General features: G+C 36.2%; 1 pseudogene; it reads left to right on the plus strand.

The window, feature by feature from the left end:
* Positions 1-207: 207 nt before the first annotated feature.
* Positions 208-2,401, plus strand: LOC124896815 (annotated as a pseudogene).
* The last annotated feature ends 24,410 nt before the right edge of the window (positions 2,402-26,811 follow it).

Genomic DNA, 26,811 nt, shown 5'->3' on the forward strand with positions numbered 1-26,811 from the left:
AAAGGATTTACGGTTTATGATTTGATCCTTTTGTTGTTACTTCTTTCAATTCTCTTTACACAATATCATCATGTATGGATTACATTTAAATTCTTGAAAAGGGGTTTTCATTGTCATTGATGTTGTTGTAGTTATTGTTAGTGGTGGTGGTGTTACAATGTGAGGCTGTGATGATTGAGGTGTGTAGAGTTGATGGGTAACGGAGCTATGTCTGTAGCTTGGATGGGCAACCCGAATTTCAACAATGATTCCCCTTCAGGTTCTTAATTACATGTTTTAATTTTTTTGGACTTTTACTCCTTATGCTTTAAGATCATGTTTATTTTTAATTTGTTTTGATTATTGAAGTGGTGTAGATTGTACACATGTTTCTTGTTTCCATTTCATAATTACCTTAAAGAGAATAACACATATAGTTGCTTAAGCATTCTTACATAGTACATTGATATTTACACAGTAGACACGAAATATTACTTTTATGGCAAAATGCCTCTTACCTTATGCACTATAATTTTATAACAGTGCATGGAGATAAATTTTAGTAGTTAAATTAGAGTGAATATTTCATATATCCTCCCACATTGGTCCTTGTAACTTTTTTGTTTTACACTCTTGCTGGATGCAGGAAGGCTGCTAACTGCACTGGTATATGAATATTTTGACTGGGCTAAATTAAACCAGACACTTAAAATTTATTTGCCAGAGTGTAATTTGATAATATTGTACATCTTTCCTCAATGAATTTAAATCAATTTGTATAAATTATGAGTTAGTACTTCAATTTACAAGAGATTTTTTGTTTGTAGCAAAAGGATTCTTGGAAATCAGTGCTAAAAGAATTTAGCAGCAAAAATGGATACAATCTTAATAGGAATGGGGATAGTGGTCCATTGCTTTTGGATGTTCTCTAAGGATTCTTGAAGTATGAGGTCCGATAAAACTTTTTATATTGTGGTATGCTTGCATTTATATTAGTAGGACATTAGAAGAATACAAAATATAGAGAGATTAGCATTGATAATCCTATCGACTTGTTTGTTGTTTATCATCCTTGAAAAGAATTAAATGCCGAGAAGGATAAATTCAATAATAGAGGTCTACGGAACATGTTAAATATATAAATAGTTCATCTTGTAAAGAGTAGTTGTCTCAACATCCTAATGCAGTTGTGGCCCTGTCGCCTTGTGGTATTCAAATTATCCTTGTATTTTCCCCCTATAAAATGATAAATTGCTTACAAATTCCAAACATGACCAAATGTGGTCGTAAGGGGGAAAATATTACTAAAGGTCCCAAGAAACTAATCATTGAGAAGGATGGAAATAAATAAGTTGAAAGCATCAAGGCCTAATTAGGAATAGTTCTCTTTATTTACTAGCGATACTGACCAATACAACAATGTATATTACTAAGCTAATTTTATAAAAAGTGAAAAAAGAGACCATTAAGATTAATTTATTCAACATGATTTGTTTCTTAGTTCTACTTTAAACACTCTTGTCTTTTCTTTTTCCCATGAGGTATATCTGTTTGGTGCTATAAATACCATGGGTTTGTTTTTGAACCATTAGCCTTGCTTCGATGTGCTTGACTTAGTGAAGAGCATTTCATATTCTGCAGATGCTGGTTTTAAATAATTTCAAGTGTATCAGTGTTAATACATGTAACTTGCGTTGGTAGAAACTGATTATTGACCTTGTGTTGAAATCTCCATTGTATTTTGTGATGGCTCAACGGTCTCCGATTACTGGGGCTGTTAGTCTTTAAAATATTTATGTAGTTCCATTGAATGATAGTTATAGAAGTTGCAGTTCACATTTTCCTGCATTTGAATTGACTATAGTGAATATACAAGCCTATCTATTAGGAATTAGCATTATGTCAAGTATTTAAAATCTGCACTGCAAAATATATCTCAAAGAAGGAGTACTGGGGGAGATTGACAATAGATGTTGATTCTCTTCCCAATTTAGAAATAATGAACATACAGATGCCTTCTTTATCTTCAGTTTTTAGGGGATTACCTCCATTGGGAAGGTTTTCACATAAGACACTACTATGTTATCTTTTTTGCATTTGCTTATTTATTTAGTTATTTCTCTTTTCAGATTTGAGATCTTGACTTAAAACCATCCTTATTCCACAGGACAGGTCCTGCTGTCCAGTCATCTAGTAGGTAGTGTACTTGCTTTATTTGTATAATTCCTAGATAAATGTTTAATCTTGTTCATATAATTGTGGTTTTAGATAGAAGACGGGTTCTTCGATATTTAGATACAGGACGAATGAATACAACTAGAGATATGATAATGATGAACTTGCAGAAGATGTAAGTCATGCTACATCTGCCTTAGAAAACCTTCAACTAGATAGCAAAACTTGAAATCTTACCACTTTTTGACAGTAAGTGTTTGAAAGATGGATTGCTTTTTTAAATTTGGTTTTTATGTAACTTTTATTGGATGTGTATAAGAGTTAAAAAAAACTTGTTTAGTAATGTTAGTCATGGATAATTTATTTAGTTTTGGCTATGGTTGTTATAGAATACATCACTTGTGGCTGGGCGGTAAGGTTAAAGATGACAACCTTATTTCTTCCGCTAATACAGCTGTTATATCCATAGATTCCATTTTGTATCATAACTAGACAAGATAGTATTTTTAGGCTGGCTGGCTGAAAGAAATTTTACCCATGCTTCTGATCAAGTGTGTGGATTTTCTGCTATTTATTAATGGAGAATTCTCTATTTAAAAGTATCTAACTGTCCGCATAAGAGCAACTTGCCTTATTTGTGAGCCCTTTTGGGATTATTGTTACAAAACTGCATAATTGGGAGTCATTTTTATGAAATAACATTTTAGAAAAGTTCCTTTAAAAAAATAATTTGTGTTTGGTAAATTCATTTGAAAAGTGCTTTGGATAAATAGATTGTAAACTTTTTACTGATCCAGTGATGGAATTGGCCCTTCTAAGCACTCTGATCCATATTTTAGCTATGGATAAGCTAGTACATGTACTTATACTCGTATTTACTCATACAATTGTTCAATATTGCGTTAGAAAGTTCAGTTATGCATAGCTTTGATGTCTTGGGAAACCATGATATATTGTAACTAGAGTCAAGCTTTGGATTATCGCACTATATCCTATAAAAGGCGATGGTTTAGTTATATTAATGACCCCTTAGTGTTATCACTATCATTAATTATTGTATGCTTAATATATAGAGGTTTGATTTAATATATAGAGGTTTGATTTATTTATATGAAGATGCCTTATATTTGTCAATTTTCTCCTAGCCATAATTCTGTGATTGCTTATATTTCCCCCTTTCCTTTGTCCTTTTACCTGATGTGTAATAAGTAGCTTCATCTTCGTTCTTGCGTCATGGGAGAGTAATTACTTACCCAATCTAACTAGGAAGAATTTACTTGTTAGTTAATCATTTGAGAGTGATAAAGCGTACTCGTGTGGTTTTGGTAATAAATAAAAAGAAATATGAATTATTATATAGAGAAAAGAATGATATAAAGCATAGGTGCAGATTATGTTAAGTAATCTCATTATGACCTGATTTTTTAAAGCAATATAGACACCTAAATACCATTTGAAGAAAGTTCTCGAGATCCTATTGTGGAACTTTGATTTCCATCTTTTCAGTCGTTGGAAGTGTGGAACTTCAGTTTGTATCTTTTTTAGTTTGTCAAGTAGTGATCAATATGTCATTATGTAGTATACATTGTTCAAGTTCTTCCTAAAAGACTCTTTCATGCTAAAGTTTTCTGGATATTTTTTCTTTTTGTTTGGACTGTTTCTTCTTCGGTTGCAATAAGCTTCGTGGATGATCTTAGTGTTAATTGGTTTCTTTCTTATGTCAGAATCGTCTATGTTACTCCCAGCTGCCAGATGATGTGTAATGCCCCGAATTCGGTACTCGAAATGCTACACGGTGCTCATGACCCCGAAGGACCACAAGCTAACCCATGACTAATAATTGTACCTAAATACTGCATAATATACTGAATGATTACGGAAATAAAGGCTGAAAGGCCATAAGGTTCAAAACTGTAACATAACTGATAAAGATATAACATCTGGATGGGGTATGAAATACCCAAAATAACTAAAATAACTATCTGAACATGATAGTCTGAAAAATCTCTAACTGACTGAACTGTCTGAATAATGAGTTGATGGGACATATCCCCAACTAATTTCAACTAATAAATTAATTAATGAGACAATAAAGTGATGGTCATATCCTTGAAGTATGAGGACTCACTGCTAACTCTGACTGTTGAGATTGGAATACTACTAATGCAGTGGAGCTCACACTTCTAAACCTATGATATAAAACACCATAGCGCAAATGCGTCAGTACATTGAAATATACTGGTATCCATGTAAGGTATGATGAATGCAAAGGGTTCACATACAGGAACTATACTAACTGACTGAATAACATGAACATGAGAATGCATGCATGAATACATAATAACTATAACTGATTTCGTGATAACATAATTACTGAGTTTGAGTACTGATAGCGTGAGATAATGATATCTATATAACTGAAATAATTGATACTGAGCGATTGTATCTGATAATCTAGGTTCTGGTGGAACTAGCTGAGTTCTGTACTATTCTGAGTTGACTGTATGTAACATTCCTGAATACTGTAGAACTATCTGAGTTCTATTACGGAGATTGAATGACTGTATCTAACAGTCCTGATTTTGTAATAAAACTGGGGGAAGTAGTTATCAAACTGGCATTCCCCTAATATGCCATTATGACTAAGTTAGGGACCAATCTGTAACCCTAATTAGAAGGGTTTCAATATTACGCCACTGGTAAGGACAATCTGTGATTAACCCTTACATAACAGGTAACTCTAGTGAGAACGGTGGGAACCTCATATAATAAGTTAAGCCACCTCATCTGCCCTCATATAATAGGCTATGATATCTCAACCTACCCTGGCTGTATAGTTCTGGAATGCAAGACTTACTTCTAAGAATCACACCCTCATATAACAGGTGCTAATTTCTACTCCAAACTAGACAGACACTGAACATGATTAACTGAACTGACTGGACTGAGTTAACTGAGTTCCGTTGACTAATAGAATACTACTGAGATTACTGAATTTCTGAGGTTTCTGAGATTACTGAGTTTGCTGAGTTTTCTTGAGTCACATTACTGACTGAATTTCTATGAACATGGCTAGACTGAGAGTATCTTCAAAACATGACACTGGTTCTAAGAACACCTCTAATTGTCGGGTACAAGTACCCCCAGGACTCAATAGCGTGAAACTGAAAAAGCATAACTTTCTTGAATACATAACCAACATCACAATCCATAATACAATAAGTTGGAGATTTTATGAAGTAGAAGTTCTAAAGCACCACAAGGGTTACACATATATCCATAATTCATTGACTAAGACATTTCATCAAACACTTAACATGCATGAACTTGTACACGAATGGGGATTTCATATTATCATACTAGAATGACACTTTTCCTTCACATAGGCATTTAATCAAACACATAGGAAGCATGCTTTTGTTATATAATCATCAACACATCTAATAATCATGGGTACATCCATCAACGTGTAAATTTAAGGGTTTATCATGATTATTATGCAAATCATCACCTCCTTGGGTCAATCATTGGAATATGTAACTTCAAGCATGAATCACCCCACCCCCCCAAATCGTGAAAATGAATTTCAATTAAATTTAAATCATGAACATTCATAAATACACAAATCTTAAATTTTGAAAAGAGATTCTTGAGCTTCATGGGTGAAAGGGACCCATGAATCAACACATAACATACCTGGGTTTTGATTTCTTGAAGATTGATGGAGGAAAACTTGAATCCTTAACTTGAAATTATACAACTAGGGTTTCTTGTTCTTGGGTATTGATCTTTGAGAGGAAACCCTAACTTGTGTTGTGAATAAATAATGAATTTATGAGCCTTGGTCTGATATAATTAGGGGTTAAAACGGTTGGAAAAAGGCCCAAATACCCTTTAAAAATGACTAAAAATTTGCTAAACGGGACCTGAAATAGCTCGTGCGATGGACCATCGCTGGCTCGACGGTCCGTCGTTTCGATCGTCGTACGTAGACCAAAAAAGGGACTCACTGCCTTATAGCGATAGCTTGGGCGATGGTTTGTCACAAGTTCGATGGTCCATCAAGCTGTACAAAGCACCTTATCTAGAAGGTTGGCTAACTGCCTTGGCTGCGACGGTCTATCGCTAGATCGACGGTCCGTCAACCTAGCTATCACACCTGGGCGATTCTGATAGCTCTGAGTGAAACGTTCATAACTTTTTACTCTGATACCGGATTTGGACAAAATTAGTATTATTGGAAGGCTAATTCAATTTCCTACATGATAAAAAGTGAAAATCTAAAAAATTCCACATGTACAAAAATGGATTCATATTCCAAATAAGTTTCTAACATTCTTGGGACGATTTTAAGCTAGGTAGAAGTATGGGGTACTGCAATATCTTCCCCTTGAGAACATTCATCCTCAAATGAGACTCAGTGAGAGGGGAGAATATAAACTAACGTACATACTAAACATGAATAATTGGACCATGATCTCATGAATGACATGACTGATAACTGAATATATCCTACTGATCATGCATATCTAATGCATGTATAACTGATTCATGACTGCATGGCTGAGTGTTCTGATGAACAAAGTTTCTCACAATGAGAATGCATGTCTGATGCATGATTTTATAACTGAACTGATACATTAATACATGACTGACTATGCAATGGTACTTAATACCAAGTTTATAATGGAATTCTGAACATGAACTGAATACTAATCTTGTAACTGAAAGATGAGCATGAAACTGAAAAGCTTAAGGAGAACTGTTACCTTGAGCTTGATCTGAGTTGGCAGAGAATAGGTGAGGATACTTGGTATGCATGACTATTTCTGCTTCCTAAGTAGCTCCCTCAACGGAATAATTTTGGAAAAGAACTTTAACTAGAGGGACTTCTTTGTTCCTCAGTCTACGAGTCTGGTAGTCAAGAATTTCTAGTGGAATCTCTTCATAAGAGAGGTTGTTCTGAACATCTATGCTTTGAATAGGGACTACAATATCTGGGTCACCTATGCACTTCTTGACCATGGAAGACTGGATGACCTGAGGCTAGATCTGAAGGCAATTTTAAGCTCATAAGATACCTTGCCTAAACAACTAAGAATTTTAAAGGGACCGACATATCGGGGACTGAGCTTTCCCTTCTTGTCGAATCTTTTCACTCAATTCGTGGGAGAGATATTTAGATAGAAATAATCACTAATTTCAAACTCGAGATCCTTTCTTGGCACATCTGCATAAGACTTCTATCAGCTCTGAGCAGCCTGGAGTCTTTCTTTGATCAATTAGACTTTATATAAAGTGTCGAAAACTAAGTCAGGCCCTATAACTGAGGCCTCACTAACTTTGAACCAACTGATTGAAGATTTGTATCTCCTACCATAGAAAGCTTTGAATGGATCCATTCGAATACTTGAATGATAGTTGTTGTTGTATGCAAACTCACTCAAAGGCAAGTGGTCATCCCAACTACCCTTGACATCAATTTCACACACCCTTAGCATATCTTCTATAGTCTGAATGGTCCTTTATGCTTGACCAACTATCTAAGGATACTGAGATGAACTTAGGTACCAAGACCCTTTTGGAAAGCCTTCAAAAAATGAGAGGTGAACTGGGTACCTCTTCATCCCACTCCACCAATAGATTTTCACAAGTCGCGGTACATCTTTGTGGCCCCTGGATGAATAGAGTAGCGCGCACCATGCGTTTCTGCAAGAATTTACTGCCTTAAGTCATCTACACCTGAAACACATAGATGTCCTTGACAACGCAACACACCATCTCTCTCTTAGGAGAAAACCTCTACTTTCTGATCCTTGACTGAATCTTTTATCTTGAAAAGGATGGGATCTCTATCTTGCTTTTCTTTCACCTCAAAAACTAGAGATGATTCTGAACTACTATAAACCCATATGTCACCCTCCTCTGAATCTACTAAGCGAACACCTAGTCTGGCAACCTGATGTATTTCCTAACTAACTTCTTCTTACTATCCTCAACATGAGTAACACTATCCATAGGCAGTCTACTGAGAGCGTCGGCTACGACATTGGCCTTGCCTGGATGATAAATAACACTCATGTCACCATATTTCAAGAGCTTTAACCACCTTTTCCGATGAATATTGAGATCTTTCTGAGAAAAAACATACTGAAGGCTCTTATGATCTGTGAACACATCTACATGAACTCCATTAAGATAATGACTTCAAATCTTCAAAGCAAAAACTATGACTACTAACTCAAGATCAAGAGTAGGAGAATTCTTCTCATGGGGTTTAAGCTGTCTAGAGGCGTAGTCTATGAACGTACCATGCGGCATGAGGACTCAACCCAAACCTACTCTAGATGCATCACAATACACTACAAACCAATCTGAACCATCTAGAAGAGCTAAGACTGGAGTTGAGGTGAGTCAAGTCTTCAACTCCTGAAAATTATTCTTGTAAGGATCTGACCATTGAAACTTGACTTTCTTTTGAGTCAATCTAGACATAGGGATGCAATAGAAGAAAACCACTCAAGAAACCGCCTATAATAGCCATCCAAACCTAAGAAACTCCTGATATCTAATAGAGAGACATGTCTAGGCCAGTGTCTTACCACTTTGGTATTTTGAGGATCAACCCTAATGCCATCACCAAAAATAATATGACCAAGAAATGCTACTGACCTTAGCCAAAATCTGCACTTACTGAATTTGGCAAAAATTTGATGATCTCTGAGAGTCTGAAGTATGATTCTAAAATGGTCTGCATGATCACACTCATTGTGGGAATAGACCAGAATGACATCTATAAAGACTAAGATGAACATATCTAAGTACTTCTTGAACACCTGGTTTATCAAGTCCATGAAAGATGCTGGGGCATTAGTAAGACGAAAGGACAAAACTAAGAATTTAAAGTGACCATACCGAGTATGGAAGGCTGTTTTTGGAATGTCACATTCTCTGACACTGAGCTAATGATAACTTGATCTAAGGTCTATCTTAGAGAAATAGGTGGCACCCTAAAGTTAGCCAAACAAGTCATCGATTCTGGAAAGAGGATACTTGTTCTTGACTGTGACTTTATTGATTTGGCATTAATCAATGCATATTCTGAGAGAACCGTCTTTCTTCCGCATGAATAAGATTGGTGCACCCCACAGGGAAATACTGGGCCTTATGAACCCCTTATCTAAGAGACCCTTCAACTGTTATTTCAATTCTCTGAGTTTTGTTGGTGCCATTCGTTATGGCGGAATAAAGTTAGGCTAAGTATCTAGAAGAAGATCAATGTCATGTCTATTTCACTTTCGGGAGAAATTCTTGGAAGATCTTCGGGAAAGACATCTGAATATTCATTTATAACTGGGACTGATTCGAGATTAGGAGTTTTAGAACTAGTGTCCTTAAGTCAAATAAGATGATAGACACATCTTTTAGATATCATTTTCTGTGCCCGAAGGTAGGAAACAAGCTGACCTCTGAACGCTGAAGTACTACCTCTCCACTCTAGGATAGGTTTATTCAAAAAATGAAACTGGACAACTTTATTTCTGCAGTCGAATGTGGCATAGTAGGAATGAAGCCAATCTATGCCGAGAATGACACCAAAATCAGTCATTTCTAATTCAACTAAGTCCTCTGAATTGAATTTCCGAGATACCATAACCGGACAGTTCTTGTATACCCATTGGGCTATGATGGTTTTACCTATTGGGGTAGAGACTAAAAAGGTCTCTGCTAGAATTTTGGGTCTGACTCCAAAATCAACTACTATATAGAGAGTAATAAAAGACAAAGAAGCTCCTGGATCTAGAATAGTGTAAATATGCTCATGAAAGATTTGTAATGTACCAGTAACTATATCAGGAGAATTTTTCTGATCTTGTCAGGACTGGAGAGCATAAAGTTGATTTGGTCATTGACTACTAGTAGCGCTGTGATGATAGGCGAAATTACGCGCCTATATCAATATATTTTGCCCATATTTTAGCCTAGTTTCGAGAACTAATTATCTATTTCGTACACTTTTAGTCCTTTTTCCTGTAAATGAGCTAACAAATGTGATTAGGAAAGTTTCAGGTATAAATGATGCAAAATACAGCAATTTATGGCTTACTTGACGCAAAAGAAAGCTCACAAACGAGATGGAAAGGAGCTGGACGCATAAAGGACTAAATCTGCTGCATGGAAAATCTGTCCCGGGCTAAAACAGCATTTCTGAAGACTTTGGGACTTACAGACACAAAGCTGGATTTTTGCCATAATACATTAACCTAGTGCAATTAGGTTATGTGTTTCATCATTCTATTTGGATTATAATTTTGTAACCTTACCCTAGTACAATTGGGTCAAGGATTTCATTAGTATATTAGGATTTGGTTATTTATTTTATTAGTTGAGTAGGAGTAGGATAGGAGTATTATAAATACCCTATCATGTTAGAGATTTTGGAGAGAAGGAGAGGAGACATTCTGACAATTCATTCATCTCCTTACAATTAAGACATCTTCCTACAACCCATTCTCAATTCTTCATTCTTCTACTCTTAAATTCCACAACAAGAGAATCGTTACTTGCTACGGAATCACTAAAACCACACGCCAAACACCTACTATTCACGCCATCCACCATGCAAAACGTGATATCCTTCGCATTCATGGGTAACTAAATCTCTTAGTTGGGGTTATGGAAGCCGAATGAGTTACTATCTATAGCTATGAGTTTGTGAGTTCAAGACAAGTATATTGCTTATATCATTATTCTCTTCATCTTAAATCTACATTCTTTGCGGTTCAAACACAAGAACACGCCATTCTAACATCTAACCTGTTCGAGAGAAAGGTTATTTGTCTAGAAAAGAAGACGCATAGACCAACGCCAGTCTAACATCTGACTTGTTCGAGAGAAAAGTTATTTGTCTGGAAAAGAGATAATGTCAAGGTAGTAGGACACCCTTTCCTATTAAAAAGCTAGTGCCGTACCTGGACTAACTTCTTGGAGAATTCGTACCGTTAGTCACGCTTTAAGCTCGAGAGAGTTAAAGTGAAATAGTCCTTGTTTAGGTCGAGAGACGCTTGGATTTACCATCGACTACAATTCTCTATAAGCAATTACATGTCAAGACTCTACACACTCATAGCCAATAGAGACGTATACCTCAGAAGGTGGACATAACCCCAACGCCTCAATTCTCATTGTTTACAACACACGTGACAATCTCTCTTTATTTTGCTATTTTCAGTTCTTACATTCTTGTTTTGGTTACATACTACAATCCCCCCTTTCCTACGAGACTTGCACTAAAAGTCTAGTAATTTCTCTTGCTTGTTGGCCAAGCTATTCTCTGTGGGATCGATACCCAACCCAGGTTGGGTTCTATATTTGCTAACGACCGCTTTACACTCCCACGAGAGCTGTAGATTGAGCGTTATCACGCTGGAGTGGCACCCTGCATATTTGGGCGATCGGACTGAGCTAAGGAATAGTTTTGCTGACTATGAAGACTTGGCTGAGGACAGTCTCTGACTCTGTGGCTTAGCTTAAAACATCCAAAACAAATACCACTGCCAGCTCTGCAAATACCCTGATGGTGCTTGCCAAGAGTCTGGAAAAGAGGATAGGTGCGGGCACTGCTAAAACTGCCCTGAGACTTAGAGCCTTCCGCTCTATCTCTATTACCATCCCTGAACTTAGGAGCTGGAGCACTAGCTGAAAAAAAAGATGGAACTTCTAACTTAGGACAAAACTAAGAACGGTTTCCTCATTCTGATTTGGGCTGACCAAAGTTGAAACTACCTATCTTTGCTCTTTTATTCTACTTCTCCCTCATCTAAATCTTTTTCTCTTATATCTGTTGAGCATGGGTCATAAGACTGGCTATGTTTATGTTACTATTCAACCACGCGGACCTGTACTCATTGACCACACTACTATTCACCCTAGAGACAAACTTACTCATCTTAGCCCTACTATCTATAACCACATGAGGAGCATATATGGCAAATTGAGTAAACTTAAGAAAATACTCTTTCACCGTTATGTTGCCTTGCCTGAGGTTGATAAATTCAAAAACTTTAGCTTCTCTCAACTCTACGGGAAAGAATCTATCTAATAATATAGTAGCAAACTCCTCCCACTTAATAGGCCATGCATCTACAACCCTCTCTGACTTCCACTGTTTGTACAAAGTATGAACAACATCCTGCAACTGATATGCAGCTAGCTCTGCACTCTCACTAGAAATAACCCCCATGATATCCGTAACCTTTAGAACTTGATCAAGAAATTCTTGAAGGTCCTCATCTAACTTAGGCCCAAGAAAGGATGGAGGATTCATTCGGGTGAAGTCCCAAATCCTGGCTGCAGCCAAATTAGCCACTGGGTTGGTCGGAACGACAGCTGGTCATGCATTTTGAGCAGCAAATAGCTGAGAAAGACTAATGAATGCAGCTCTAAACTCTGCATAAGAAACATGTTCTCCCAAAGGATCTTCGGGTTGAGGGGCTGGGTGATACCCATTTCTTCTTTTAGGAGGCATGTTCTATTGAAGAAAGAGATAAACGGATTATACTAAGAGATTGAATTGAGAATATGCTCATTGGAATGACATGAATACTGAAAGAAGGGAAACTATTCCTAAAACATCTCATAGCCTCCTGCACATAAATGAGCATTCAACACACCCATGAGCAAGACTCTACTGGATGCGGCTTTTAGATATCCTAGGACACTATTGAAACTTAGGCTCATATACCAAGATTGTAATGCCCCAAATCTAGTACCCGGAATACTACACGATTCTCATGACCCCAAAGGACCACAAGTTAACCTATGGTAGACATATATATACCTAAACACTTGATAATATACTAAATGATTGCAGATATAAAGGCTAAAAGGCCATAAGGTTCAAAACTGAAACATAACTGATAAAGATATAACATTTGGATAGGTATGAAATACCCAAAACAGCTGAAATAACTATCTGAACATGATAGTCTAAAAAGTCTCTAACTGACTTAACCATCTGAATAAGGAGTTAATGGGACATGTCCCCAACTAACTCAAACTAATAAATTAATTAATGAGATAGTAAAGTGATGGTCATATCCTTGAAGGACGAGGGCTCACTGCTAACTAGGACTGCTAAGACTGGAATGCTACTAATGCTCTAGAAATCCTATTTCTGAACCTATGGTATAAAACAGCATAGCACAAATGCATCAGTACATTAGAATATACTGGTATGCATGTGTGATAGGCTGAATACAAATGGTTCAGATGGATGAACTATACTAACTGACTGAATAACATGAACGTGAGAATGCATGCATGAATACATAATAACCGTAACTGAGTTCTTGATAACATGATTACTAAGTCTAAGTATTGATAACATGAGATACTGATTTCTATATAACTAAAATAACTGATATTGAGCAAATGTATCTAACAGTTTAGGTTCTGGTGGAACTAGCTGAATTTCGTACTATTCTGAGTTGACTATATCTAACAGTCCTAAATACTGTAAAATTATATGAGTTATATTACTAAGACTGAATGACAGTATCTAACATTCCTGATTCTGTACTGAAACTATGGGAATTATTTATCAAACTGACATGCCCCTAATACGCCATTATGGCTGAGTTAGGGTACAATCTGTAACCCTAAATGGAAGGGTTTCAATACCACGCCACTGGTAAGGACAATCTATGAGTAACCCTCACATAACAGGTAACTCTAATGAGAATGATGGGAACCCTCATATAATAGGTTAATCCACCTCATCTGCCTTCATATAATAGGCTATAATGTCTTAACGTACCTTGGCTACGTAGTTCTGGAATGCAAAGATTGCTTCTAAGAATCACAACCTCATATAATAGGTGGGTTCCTATCTTTGGGTTCACTCAGTGCTAATTTTTAATCCCATCTTGATAGACACTGAACATGATTAACTGAACTAACTGGACTGAGTTAACTAAGTTTTGTTGAATGATAGAATACTTCTAAGATTACTGAATTTCTAACTTCTGAGATTACTGAGTTTGCTAAGTTTTCCTGAGTCACAGGACTGACTGAATTTCTATGAACATGGCTCAACTAATAGTATCTTGAAAACATGACACTGGTTCTACGCACACAGCTAACTCTCAGGTACAATTACCCCCAGGACTCGATAGCATGAAACTGACAAAGCATGACTTCCTTGAATACATGTCCAACATCACAATCCATAATACCATAAGTTGGAGATTTCAAGAAGTAGAAGTTCTAAAGCACCACAAGGGTTACACATATATCCATAATTCATTGAATAAGACATTTTATCAAACACATAACAAGAATAAACTTGTACACGAATGAGGATTTCATAGTATCATACTAGAATGACACTTTTCCTTCACATAGGCATTTAAGCAAACACATGGGAAGCATGCTTTGGTTATACAATCATCAACACATCTAATAATCATGGGTACATCCATCAACGTGTAAATTTAAGGGTTTATCATGATTATTACGCAAATCATCACCTCCTAGGGTCAATCATTGGAATATGTAATTTCAAGCATGAATCAACCCCCCCCCCCCCAACATCATGAACTTGAATTTCAATTCAATTTAACTCTTGAATGTTTATGAACACTCAAATCTTGGATTTTGAAAAGAGATTCTTGATCTTTATGGGTGAAAGAGACCCATGAATCTCCACATGACATACCTGGGTTGTGATTTCTTGAAGATTGATGGAGGAAAACTTGAATCGTTGACTTGAAATTAAACACCTAGGGTTTCTTATTCTTGGGGATTTATGTTTGAAAGGAAACCCTAATTTGATGTTGTGAATGAATATTGAACTTATGAGCCTTGGTCTGATATAATTAGAGGTTAAAACGGGCGGAAAAAAACCAAAATGCCCTTTAAAATGACTTAAAATTTGTTGAACGGGACCTACGATGGATCGTGCAATGGTCCGTCGCTAGCTCGATGGTCCATCATTTTGACCATCATACATGGACCAAAAAAGGGACTCACTTCCTTATCACAAAGGCTTGAGCAATTTTCTTCGCAAGTTCAATGGTCTGTTAACCTGTCCCTCGCACCTCATCTAGAAGGTTGACTCACTGCCTTGGCTGCGATAGTCTAGGCGACAGTCCATCGCTAGATCGATGGTCTGTCAACCTGGTCGTCGCACCTGTGCGATTCTAACAGGTTTGAGTAAAACTTCCATAACTTTTTACTTCGATACCATATTTGGATAAAATTGGTATCATTGGAAAGATAATAAAATTTCCCAAATGATAAAATCTGGAAATCTTAAAAATTCCACGTGTACAAAAATGGATTCATATTTCAAATTAAATTTCTAACATTCTTGAGATGAGTTCTAGCTAGGTAGAAGTACGGGGTAATATAGGATGCTAACATTCTTGGAGACTTTTGAAGAAGTGTTGTTGATGGTTAAAAATGATCTGCTTGAGCTTCTCTGTTCTGGGTCTGATGAGAGGTATAGTTTTGGTTCAGATACTACTAACTCCAGACTAACAATTGTCAGGATCATAGCCATCTTAATATTCCCCATCCATAATGTGATTAAGGAAAGTGATAATCAGTTATATGCTAAGATTCTGCAGAGATCATTCTTCTACAGAATACATTCACTGTTGTTTTGGAGTTTATGGGTCATGTGGTTGAGAGATGTATCCAGTTAAATGTTCCCTCATCAAGCTTCTTATTACCTGGTATTTTGGTTTTCATTGAATGGTTTTGCCATCAATATATTGCACTTGGTAATGAGTCATAGGAGAAACAGGCGATGGCTAGATCTTTTTTCTGGAAGAACTGCATCACTCTTATTAATAAGCTAATATCGACGGGGTCTAAGTTTGTCCATGAAGATGAAGATAAAACTACTTTTTCAATATGAGAAGGTATGATAAAGGTGAGAGTGGGAATTGTCTTCCATTGGCAGAAGATTTTGAACATGGAGGAATTGTTCTTCTAACACAGCTTATCCTTGACTTCTCAATGAGCCATTCTGTTGGTGGTGATAGTGGAAATAAAAAGAAATATATGCCTAAAGCCATTTATTAATTAATTGGTGTGTGAGACTATATATATGTATATATATATATTTAATGTGATTAATAATGTATACATTTCGATCAAAATAATTATGTTTTAGTTAGAAAGTACGTGCTAACATGTTATGCCTAATGTCATCTTTGTAAAATGTAGCCTGAACTACCAAATTTTAAATAATATTTCCACACTTCAAAAGTGTGACATTAACTAAATTATGGCATGTATCTAAATTCTGCTTATATGTTGTAAGTGTTGTAATAGAGGATGTATAAAAGGCCATGATTTTGAAATATGGTCAGTAAAAAAGAACTAGCCACGTTTTTTAGGTGTTGCTATAGATGTTCTATACAAAGGCTACGCTTATAAAGCGTGCCCAATAAAAAGTAAAGGCAACACTTTAAAGTGTAGCTTTATCAGATAGAAGTGTAGCTAATGAGAAGCTACAAATTGTAGCCTTTGCACTTTAATGGCTACACTTTTTAAATGTAGCTGATATGGCAACACTTGAAAGGTGTGGCCTAAAGTCAAAGGTTATGCCTCTTTAGTACACCCCCTAAAAAGTGTTGTCTAAAGTCCAAAAGCGTAGCCTTTGACCAAAGGCCACACTTTTTGCTACTTTAGGCCACACTTTACAAGGGTGGTAGCAGGACTAAAATGTTGTAGTGAGAGGTAAACTGAGTACCTCTATCTGATATAATAGATAATGGAATCCCATGCAATCTAACCAACTCCCTAAGATAAGCTTGGCATAATCCTCCACTGAATAAGAAATATGAATTGGCAAGAAATAAGTTGATTTGGTTATTCTGTTTATAATGACCCATATCGAATCATGTCGACAATGCGTACGAGGCAAACCCATCATAAAATCTATGTTTACCACTTCCTAATTCCAAGTAGGGATGCTAGACTCTTGCAATGTACCACTAGGTCTATGGTGCTCAAGTTTAACCTACTGACAATTTGAATACTTAGCCATAAATTCCACAATGTCCTTCTTTATACCATTACACCAATAGATTTCCCGCAAGTCACGGTACATCTTAGTGGCCCTTGGATGAATGGAATATCGGGCACCATGTGCTTCTGCTAAGATTTGCTGCCTCAACTCATCAACACATGAAACAAATAACCTGCCTTGGCAACAAAGCACACTATCTCCTACTTGGGAGAAGACCTCTACTTTCTGATCTCTAACTAATTCTTACTACTTGACCAGTCCAGGATCCTATCTTGATTTTCCTTCACTTCGGCAACCAATGAAGAATTTGAACCATTCTAAACTCATATACTGCCCTCAGCTGAATCAACCAATCGAACATCTAATCTAGCCAACTGATGAACCTCCCAGACTAAATTCTTTTTATCCTCCTTAACATGAGCAACACTACCTATAGAAAACCATCTAAGGGCATCTGCCACTACATTGGCCTTGCCCGGATGACACAACAAACTCATATCATAATCTTTTAAAAACTTAAGCTACCTTCTCTGACGAAGATTTAAATTTTTTTATGAGAATACATACTGCAAACTTTTTTGATCCGTGAACACATCAACATGAACCCCATAAAGATAATGTCTCCAAATTTTTAATGCAAAAACAATGACTCTCTACTAAAGATCATGGGTAGGATAATTCTTTTCATAGGATTTAAGCTTTCTAGAGGCATAGGCTATGACCTTACCTCTCTGCATCAATACACAACCCAGACCAACTATAGAAGCATCATAATAAACTACAAATCTATCTGAGCCATATGGCAAAGTCAACACTGGGGCTGAAATGAGTCGAGTCTTCAACTTCTGAAAATTCTTCTCGTAAAAGAGTCAGTGGAGACATGGGGGATGCAATAGAAGAAAATCCTTCAACAAATCATCTGTAATAGCCATCCAAACCCAAGAAACTCTCGATATCTAATGGAGAGATAGGTTCTGGCCAGTTTCTCACTACTTTAGTCTTTTAAGGATCAACTAGAAATAATATGGCCAAGGAACGCTACTGATCTTAACATAAACTCGCACTTTCTAAATTTGGCGAAAAACTAATAAGCTCGAATAGTCTGAAATACAATTCTAAGATGGTCTGCATGATCATTTTAATTACGACAATAGACAAGAATATCATCAATGAAGATTATAACAAATATGTCCAAGTACTGCTCGAACACTCTATTCATCAAGTCCATGAATTCTATAAGGGCATTCGTTATCCCAAAAGACATAACTAGGAATTTGAAGTGGCCATACCAAGTTTTGAAAGTTGTCTTCAGAATGTCACATTTTTTAACTGTAAGCTGATGATAGCCTGATCTGAGATCTATCTTAGAGAAATAAATGGCACCTTGGAGTTGGTCAAACAAGTCATCAATTCTAGGGAGAGGATACTTATTCTTTATTTTGACTTTATTTAACTAATGGTAATCGATGCACATTCTGAGAGAACTGTCTTTATTACGTTTGTACAAGATTGGAGCGCACAATAGGGAAACACTGGTCCTGATGAAACCCTTATCTAAGAGATATTTCAACTATTTTGTCAACTTCTTAAGCTCAACTAGAGCCATTCTGTAGGGCAGAATAGAGATAGGCTGGGTATCTGTAAAGAGATCTATTTCAAAGTCAATTTCCCTATCAGGAGGAACTCTGAGAAAATTTTTAGAGAAAACAGATGGAAATTCCCTTACTACTAAAATTGACTCGAGGCTTGAAGTCTCAAATATGGAGTCTTTGACTCGAACAAGATGATAAACACACCCCTTCGAAATCATCTTTCTCGCTTTAAGATATGAAATGAACTGACCCCTAAACACTAGGTACTACCTCTCCATTCAATGTCTGGTTCATTAGGAAACTCAAATTGTACAACTTTATTTCTACAATCCATTTTGGCATAACATGAGTAGAGCCAATCCATGCCGAGAATGACCTCAAAATTAGTCATATCTAATTCTATGAGGTCAACCAAGTTGACTTTCTGGGCTACTATGAATGTGTAGTTTCTATATACCTGCCTGGCTACAATAGAGACACCTACTGGATTAGAAACTAAGAAGCGTTCAACTAATGTTTCAAGACTGACATTGAAGTTGATAGCTAAATACGAGGTTATAAAATAAAGTGAAGCTCCGGGGTCTAATAAAGTATAAACATGAATATAAAAGACTTGTAACATACTGTAACACCATGAAATCTGATCCCAAGATGTCACATGGTGCTTAAGGCTACGAGTAGCCCTTAAGCTTACTACTGAGTCTAAACCTTAATTCAATATAAACTAGTCAAGAAATAATGTTGTATCATACCAAAACTGAACTAAATAAACTTAAGATATTGTCTGAATAGCATATACTGAAAGTCTTTAAATAAACTAATTAAAACTTGTCAATAGAACTTGAGATCACAATCTACTTATAAAATCCTCAATAGTACTTAGGACTTAAAGTATAAAGCTTTAATGCATCTATAATTACATCAATAATCAGACTTAAACTTCATGCTCAATAATCATCTTAAAAGCTTTCAATAATCTCAGTCAAAATAATGGTATATAACTCATAAAATGAATCTTATAATTGCAAACATGAATATATGTAAATTTCTTGCAATTTAAGCCTTAAATACCATAATAATGTCATAAACTAAAATAATGAGGATTTGGGTATCAACCCTAACTTAAATTTCATGTGAGATCATAGAATACTCAGTAAATTGAAACCAAAATTATGTTTTGGGCATAAGGATGAAAGGTTTATCCATGTTCAAAACCCCACATACCTTGAATGATGAACTAGATGAACAAGTTTACTTTGGAGATTCTATTTGTGCTCTTGAATAATGATTCTTGGAATTCTTGAATTGGGAACTTTGAACCTTGAATTGATTTGGCAAAAGAATGGTGAAATCTTGGAGATTCTTGAAGTTGAATGTTAAAGCTTCGGGTTTTTCTTAAGAGAAATTTTGATGAATATAAGCATAAAATGCTTGTAATAGGATTAAATCTTGTGTTTGGGCAGAACTGGGGGCTTGGGAATTGTCTGAAATACCCTTTTTAAACTCCTAAATGAAACTAGAAAAATAAACTAGGGTCCCGATTTGATAGGCCACCCGATGTGTCACTAACACAGTGGCTCACTGGAATTTGACGACTAGGAAATTGGGGGTCTCCACGATGTAGAGATATCGCATTATCCCACTGGATATAGATAATTGGGACCTGGAACTTCAACGTGATGCGCAACCATCGCGGTGCCTTATAGAGATGCCATTTTGGCCTTCGGCGCGACACGCCACTATAGCATTGGACTACTGGAAATTGAAAAATGGTAAAATGGACCTCTCCAAAACACACCAATATCATGGAGGTCCATTGGAAAATTAAAATTATGAATTTAACCACCTCCGCGATGCAGTTACTGCTCAGGTTGTACACTGCCAACTAAAAATGCTCTAACTCCTCAACCGAGTATCGGAATTGGGCAAATTTGGTATCGATGGAAATCTTATTCAATTTCCCACGCAATGGAAGGTCTAAATATAGAAAATTCTATATGAAAAAATATTATTCATTTTAGAAGACATCCCTTAACATTCTAGGAATAAATTTAAGCTAGAAAAGTTTGGGGTATTAAACGTACCCATAACCATATCAGGAGAACTTTACTGATCATGTCAGGATTGGAATGCATATTATTTATTCTAGTATTGACCACTAGTGGCACTGGAAGTGGCACCCTGCTGAGTTAGTCGACCTATTGGAGCTGATTACATATTGGACTGGCCCTATTGGCGCAAATACTTTCCACTATGAGAAATCATTGAACACTTTACGACCCTTTGGCATTGATTACCACACCAAAAACATGCATCACTACCAGCCTTACATATACCCTGATGATTCCTATAATATTATTTGTAAAGCAGATTGATACGACTACTATTTATGCTACGCTGTAACTTAGAGCCTTGTGATTTATCCCGACTGTCATTCTTCAAATTTGGCACTGGTGCACTTGCTAAAAATAGAGTTGGAGCTGAAAAATTATGATGAAACTTAGAATGGTTACCAACTTCTGACATTGGATGAGAAAAGTTAAAACTACTTGTTCTGGCCCTCTTATTCTCTTTTTCTTTCTTCTTACGCTTCACTTCCTCAATATGCTAAGCATGAACAATAATCCTAGATAAGTCCATCTCCTTAATCAACTTTGTAGTTCGACACTCCTTAACCACACTATCAGCTACACCATAAAGAAACTTACTCATTCTAGACATATTATCAGCCACCATCGAAGGAGCATACCTCACCAACTGAGTAAACATAAGTAAGTATTCCTTCACACTCATACTACCTTGCTTCAAATTAATGAACTTCTGTACCGTAGCTTCCCTCAGCTCTAATGCAAAGAACCTGTCTAGAAAAGTTATAGCAAACTTCACCTACTTTATAAGCCCTGCCTTAACACCCCTATCTTCGTTCCATAGCTTATACCAGGCGTGAACTACATCCTACAACTGATATGTAGACAACTCTGCACTCTCACTCGAAGTGACACCCCTAATATCTGTCACTTTTTGAATCATATCAAGAAATACATGTGGATCCTCTTCAGACTTGGATCTTGAAAACAAAACAGGATTTATTCGGGTAAAGTCCTGAATCCTAACTGCAGCTATATTTGCCACTAGATTAGCTGGGGTAACAGCCTGCTGATTATTCTGAGAAGCTACTAAATGGGCTAAGGTATTGAAAGCAGCTTAAAATTTGGTGTAAGAGATATGCTCGTTTGACGAATCTTCCTAAATAGGTGATGATGCAGGCTAATTACCATTCCTTCTTCCATTGTTTCTTTTAGGAGACATTATCTGAAAATGGAATGAAGGATGAGTTAGATAGGGAGTTTAAATAGAGCTCATGCTCACTTGCACGACATAAATACTGAAAGATGAGAAACTTTTTAGAAAACGTCTTGAATCCTCTAGTACATAAATATGGCGCGCTTCACACCCATGCACAAAACTCCACTCAATGCGGCTTTCAGACTCCCTAGGGCTCTCTGAAACATTAGGCTATGATACCAATTTTTGTGATGACCGAAGGCTACCCTTAGACTCAACAATGGTGGTTATGGTCATAAGTGACCATAAGCTACCCCATGAGCTAGTACTTACTATGAGCACTGAGTATAATAATAACAAAACACATATGCAGAAGATATATAACAAAAATAATACCAAGCTGAAACACTAAAAATGTGGTTCAACCGCAAGTCTAAAACATCTGATGAAATACTGAAAGCTAACTTTCCATCCAAAATAACTGATAATACTGAAAAGTCTAATAAACTAAATAACCACTTAATTGACTATCTAATTTGTCTGAAAAAGCTAACTGACTGAGGATTTGATGGGATAAGCCCCCAACTTACACCAACTAACTTAACGTAATAAAATACTCAAATACTGAATAAGAGGTAACATATCCTCGAGGGAAGAGGATTCCCTACTAGGGTGCTGAGTAGCACTATCTATCAGACTGCGGTCAAAAAATTGTGCGTCCAAACATATGATACAAGACATCATCGTGCAAAGAAGAGTATGCGGTCAGTACTTTGAATGTACTAGTATATGAGATGAGATCAGGCTGATATACATGGGGTACTGTACACATAAAATAATGACTAACTGATGGCATGAGACAACTGAATATGCATGCATAAATACTGCAATATTTGAGAATGCAAGACTAAGTATATATTTATTATGTTACTAAGATAATCTAAAATATGAAAAACTGAGAAGCTGTAAACTGAATATCTAAAAGTCTGTACACTTAGTCAAGCAAATTTGAACTAAAAATACACTAATAACTGTACTTAGACAATAAGAGGTATCATCAAACTAACATGCCCCAATCTGAGCTAATTGGGGTCCAACCTGTAACCCCAGTTGAAAGAGTGTCAACACCATGCCACATGTACTAACATATAGCTGTGTGGATCCACTAAAGTGGTGTCTCAAAAGATTAGGGAGTCAGTCCTAAACTAGTGGGAGACCCCTAAGCGAATGTCACTCCAAAACTGGTGGGTGATATCTCAGAGAATGTCAGTCCTAAACTAGAAGGTGATATGTCATAATCCTACACTGGCTATGTAGTTGTGGAACTTAGGGACGACTTTTAATGACTCAGTCCTAGATGGAGGGTGAGACATCATCCCGAGATTCGCATGGTGCTAAATCCTTCTCCCAATTAAATTGACACTAGTACTAGACTGAACTAAAGCCAAATGAATGTTATTATAGATTATATAACTGATAATTCTCATCATGAATGGGAATATCTGAGTATACTAATAATATTCATTGATTAACTTTCTAAGTAATTGAAAAGTTGAATATATATAAGTCACGTAGGTATCGGGTGTTAATAACATGCAAATACTGAATGTAATTAACAATTATGCTATATAAAAATCTTTAAAACCATAGTAGGGAATCATTATTCAAAACCCAACACTTAAGCATTTCATCAAACACATGAGAGTCATGAACTTAAGCATGGGAATGGGTAAAGCATGCAAGAATTACAAGATTAGAAAACTGAAATCATAACTCAGGGATTTAATGTGAAGATTACAACATTTAAAACATTTAATGGCTCATTCCATTGAAAACACTTATAAACATCACTTGTAATTGAATTAACAAAAGATTCATGGAGATATTTCAACTTAAACATGGAAAACACAATTTTAAAAACTAAAAAGGGATTATAATACTCCATTGGTGAAAGGAACCCATGGATGAACATCACGCATGCCTTAAACCTTTAACTTGAAAGAGAAACAACATATATTGATGCTTTCTTAAAGATTCTTGGACTTGGGGAACTTGGATTCTTGATTTCTTGGGATAAAGTGATTTGATTGTGTTCTTGGAGAAGAGAATGTTTTTCTTAGGAGGATAATTGGAGAGGAAAGGATAAATTATATCGTAAATGATGCCCAAATCGTGTTATAAATGATTGGGTTGATGGGGGAAAAGACTCGATTTCCCCTCAGCCTTTTAAATACGAAACTAGAAATAATGGATTCACCACGATGTACCTTAATGGTAGTGGTGCATTTCCCTCACTAAGATGCGATGAACATTAGTTCAGGATTAACGGTGGGTCACGGGCTTATTGTGGAAACCGTATAGTTTAGTGATCTAAACATGACCCATACCCCATTCGAAAAATCAAAAACTTCTCAGAAACATACTCGTTACATCCTTGAACATGAATTAACTCAAAAATCAACATCTCGAGGTTAGCAAGACCAAGTTGAAAATCTTCCAAGTTTAGAAGCCTTAAGAATAACTAAGTCCCCAACACTTGGTGAAATTTTAGGGCCTTAAGCCTCTTATGCATGCAACTAAAAGCTAAACTGAGATGAGAATGATATGGGGTTTTGCATACTGTCTACTTAGCATTGGATTCTAGAGGTGTAGATGCTAACATTTTACAAGCTAGACCAACTTTTGAGATAAGTTCCAACATGTATTTTCTTTGATTCAAAATAACTCCCTACGATGACCTCAAAACTTTAATTTCGAGAAAGTATTTGAGCTCTCCCAAGTATTTGAGCTTAAACTATTTATGTAATACTTCTTTGGCTTCAGAAATCATACTCTCATTATCTCGAGTAATTAGCATACTATCCACATACATAGAACCATCACCATCCCCCCTACATTCTTCCATGTAAACAATGAGTTGTCATAGTTACTCTAATGAATCCAAAACTTGTAAAAGCTGTAGTCAGCTTGATATTACACTGCCTAGAAGCTTTTTTGAGCCCATGTAAGGCTTTAATCAATTTGTTGACCTTGTTATGCCTTTTCTATTGGAAGCCTTTATGTAATTACATGTACACTTCTTTAGCTAAATCATCCTAAAAAAAGTCATTATACACATCAATTTGGTACAAGTACCATCCTCTTTATACAACTAGTACAATAACACACCTGATAGTCACCATCTTTTACACTGGTGAAAAGGTGTCATGGTAATCTAATCTTTCATGTTGACTTTAACCTTTAGCTAACATTCCTCTGAACATTCCCATTTGCTTTATACGTGATCTTGTATACCCACTTTGAGCCAATTTTATTCTTTCTAGGGGCAACTTAAATACTCTCCATGTGTTGTTATCCTCAAGTGCTTTAATTTCTGACTATATGGCTTTTATCCATTTATCATCTTTTATAGTATGACTAAAATACTGAGTCTCAATCAGGTCTAAAAAATTACTCACATAGCATTGATAACTAGATGTAGAATTCTTGTAGGATAGATAATTTAATATTAGATATCTTCTACCCTTCCTCTTCCTAGGTGAAGAGTAATCTATCATCCAAGTAGGCTCTTTAGCCACCCTTGATGTTTTTCTATAATTAATAGGTTCTGCATTGTTTGTGCATACTGGAGCTAACTCATTAGGTTGATCAATCATCTGACCTTCTACAGCCCCTGATGGATCAGAAACTGAAGTACTTTGAGATAATTTTCCTATATTTTATGTTAGATCATCAGTAGTATCTACCAATTCTACTGACTCTTTATCACCATTACTACCATCTTCTACACATAACTTGAAAAAAATCTATGGATTTGTCCTAGCCTTCTGCTTCAGCCAAAAGGGAAAACATCTTCCTAAAAAGTAACATCTCTACTAACAAAAAACTTGTTAGAGTTCATATCCAACAAAAAGTATCCCTTCTGCGTGGTTGAATACCCCATCAATACGGCAGGTTTGGCCCTCTTAGAGATCCTATCACCTTTAGCTAGTGTTGAGGCATAACACAACTAACCCAGTACCCTCAAGTGTGACAAGGAAGGTAACTTTTAGAACAATAACTCATATAAACTCCTACCACTAATGGAGGATGAATATAATCTATTCATCAGGCAGACAACAACCTGAATAGCTAGACCCCAAAATCTAATGGGCATTTGTGACTGAAACTTGATAGCCCTGGCTATGTTCAGGATTTGCCTCTATTTCCTTTCCACTACACCATTCTGTTATGGTGTATAGGGATAACTGATTTGATGGAGTATACCTAAGGTCTTGAACAATTCACTACACTAAGTGTTATAGAACTTAGTGTCATTATTAGTTCTGATGATCCATACATTAGATCTAAATTGAACCTTAACCATCAACATAAAATCTTTGACAGCAACAATAGTCTCAAACTTAAGCTGCAACAAATATATCCATGTATACCTATTACAATTATCCACAATGGTTAGGAAGTAGTACTTCTTATGAAAAATAGGTGTTTTATAGAGTCCCCATAAATCCATATGTACAATATCAAAATATCTAATGGACTCAGTTTCACTGTCCAAAAAAGGTAATCTAGCCTGCTTAGCTAGAGGACATACATAACATTTATTTAGTAGCTCAAAATCCTAACAAGGACTCATCAAGTCTAGTAACTTTAGCACTTGTGTGGATAGATGTCCCAATTTCTCCTGCCATAAACTGCTGTCATGCATCATCATGCCGGCTACTGGCTTCTCTTTAT

Source organism: Capsicum annuum, chromosome 3 (assembly GCF_002878395.1).
Source record: "Capsicum annuum cultivar UCD-10X-F1 chromosome 3, UCD10Xv1.1, whole genome shotgun sequence".
Lineage (NCBI taxonomy): Eukaryota > Viridiplantae > Streptophyta > Magnoliopsida > Solanales > Solanaceae > Capsicum > Capsicum annuum.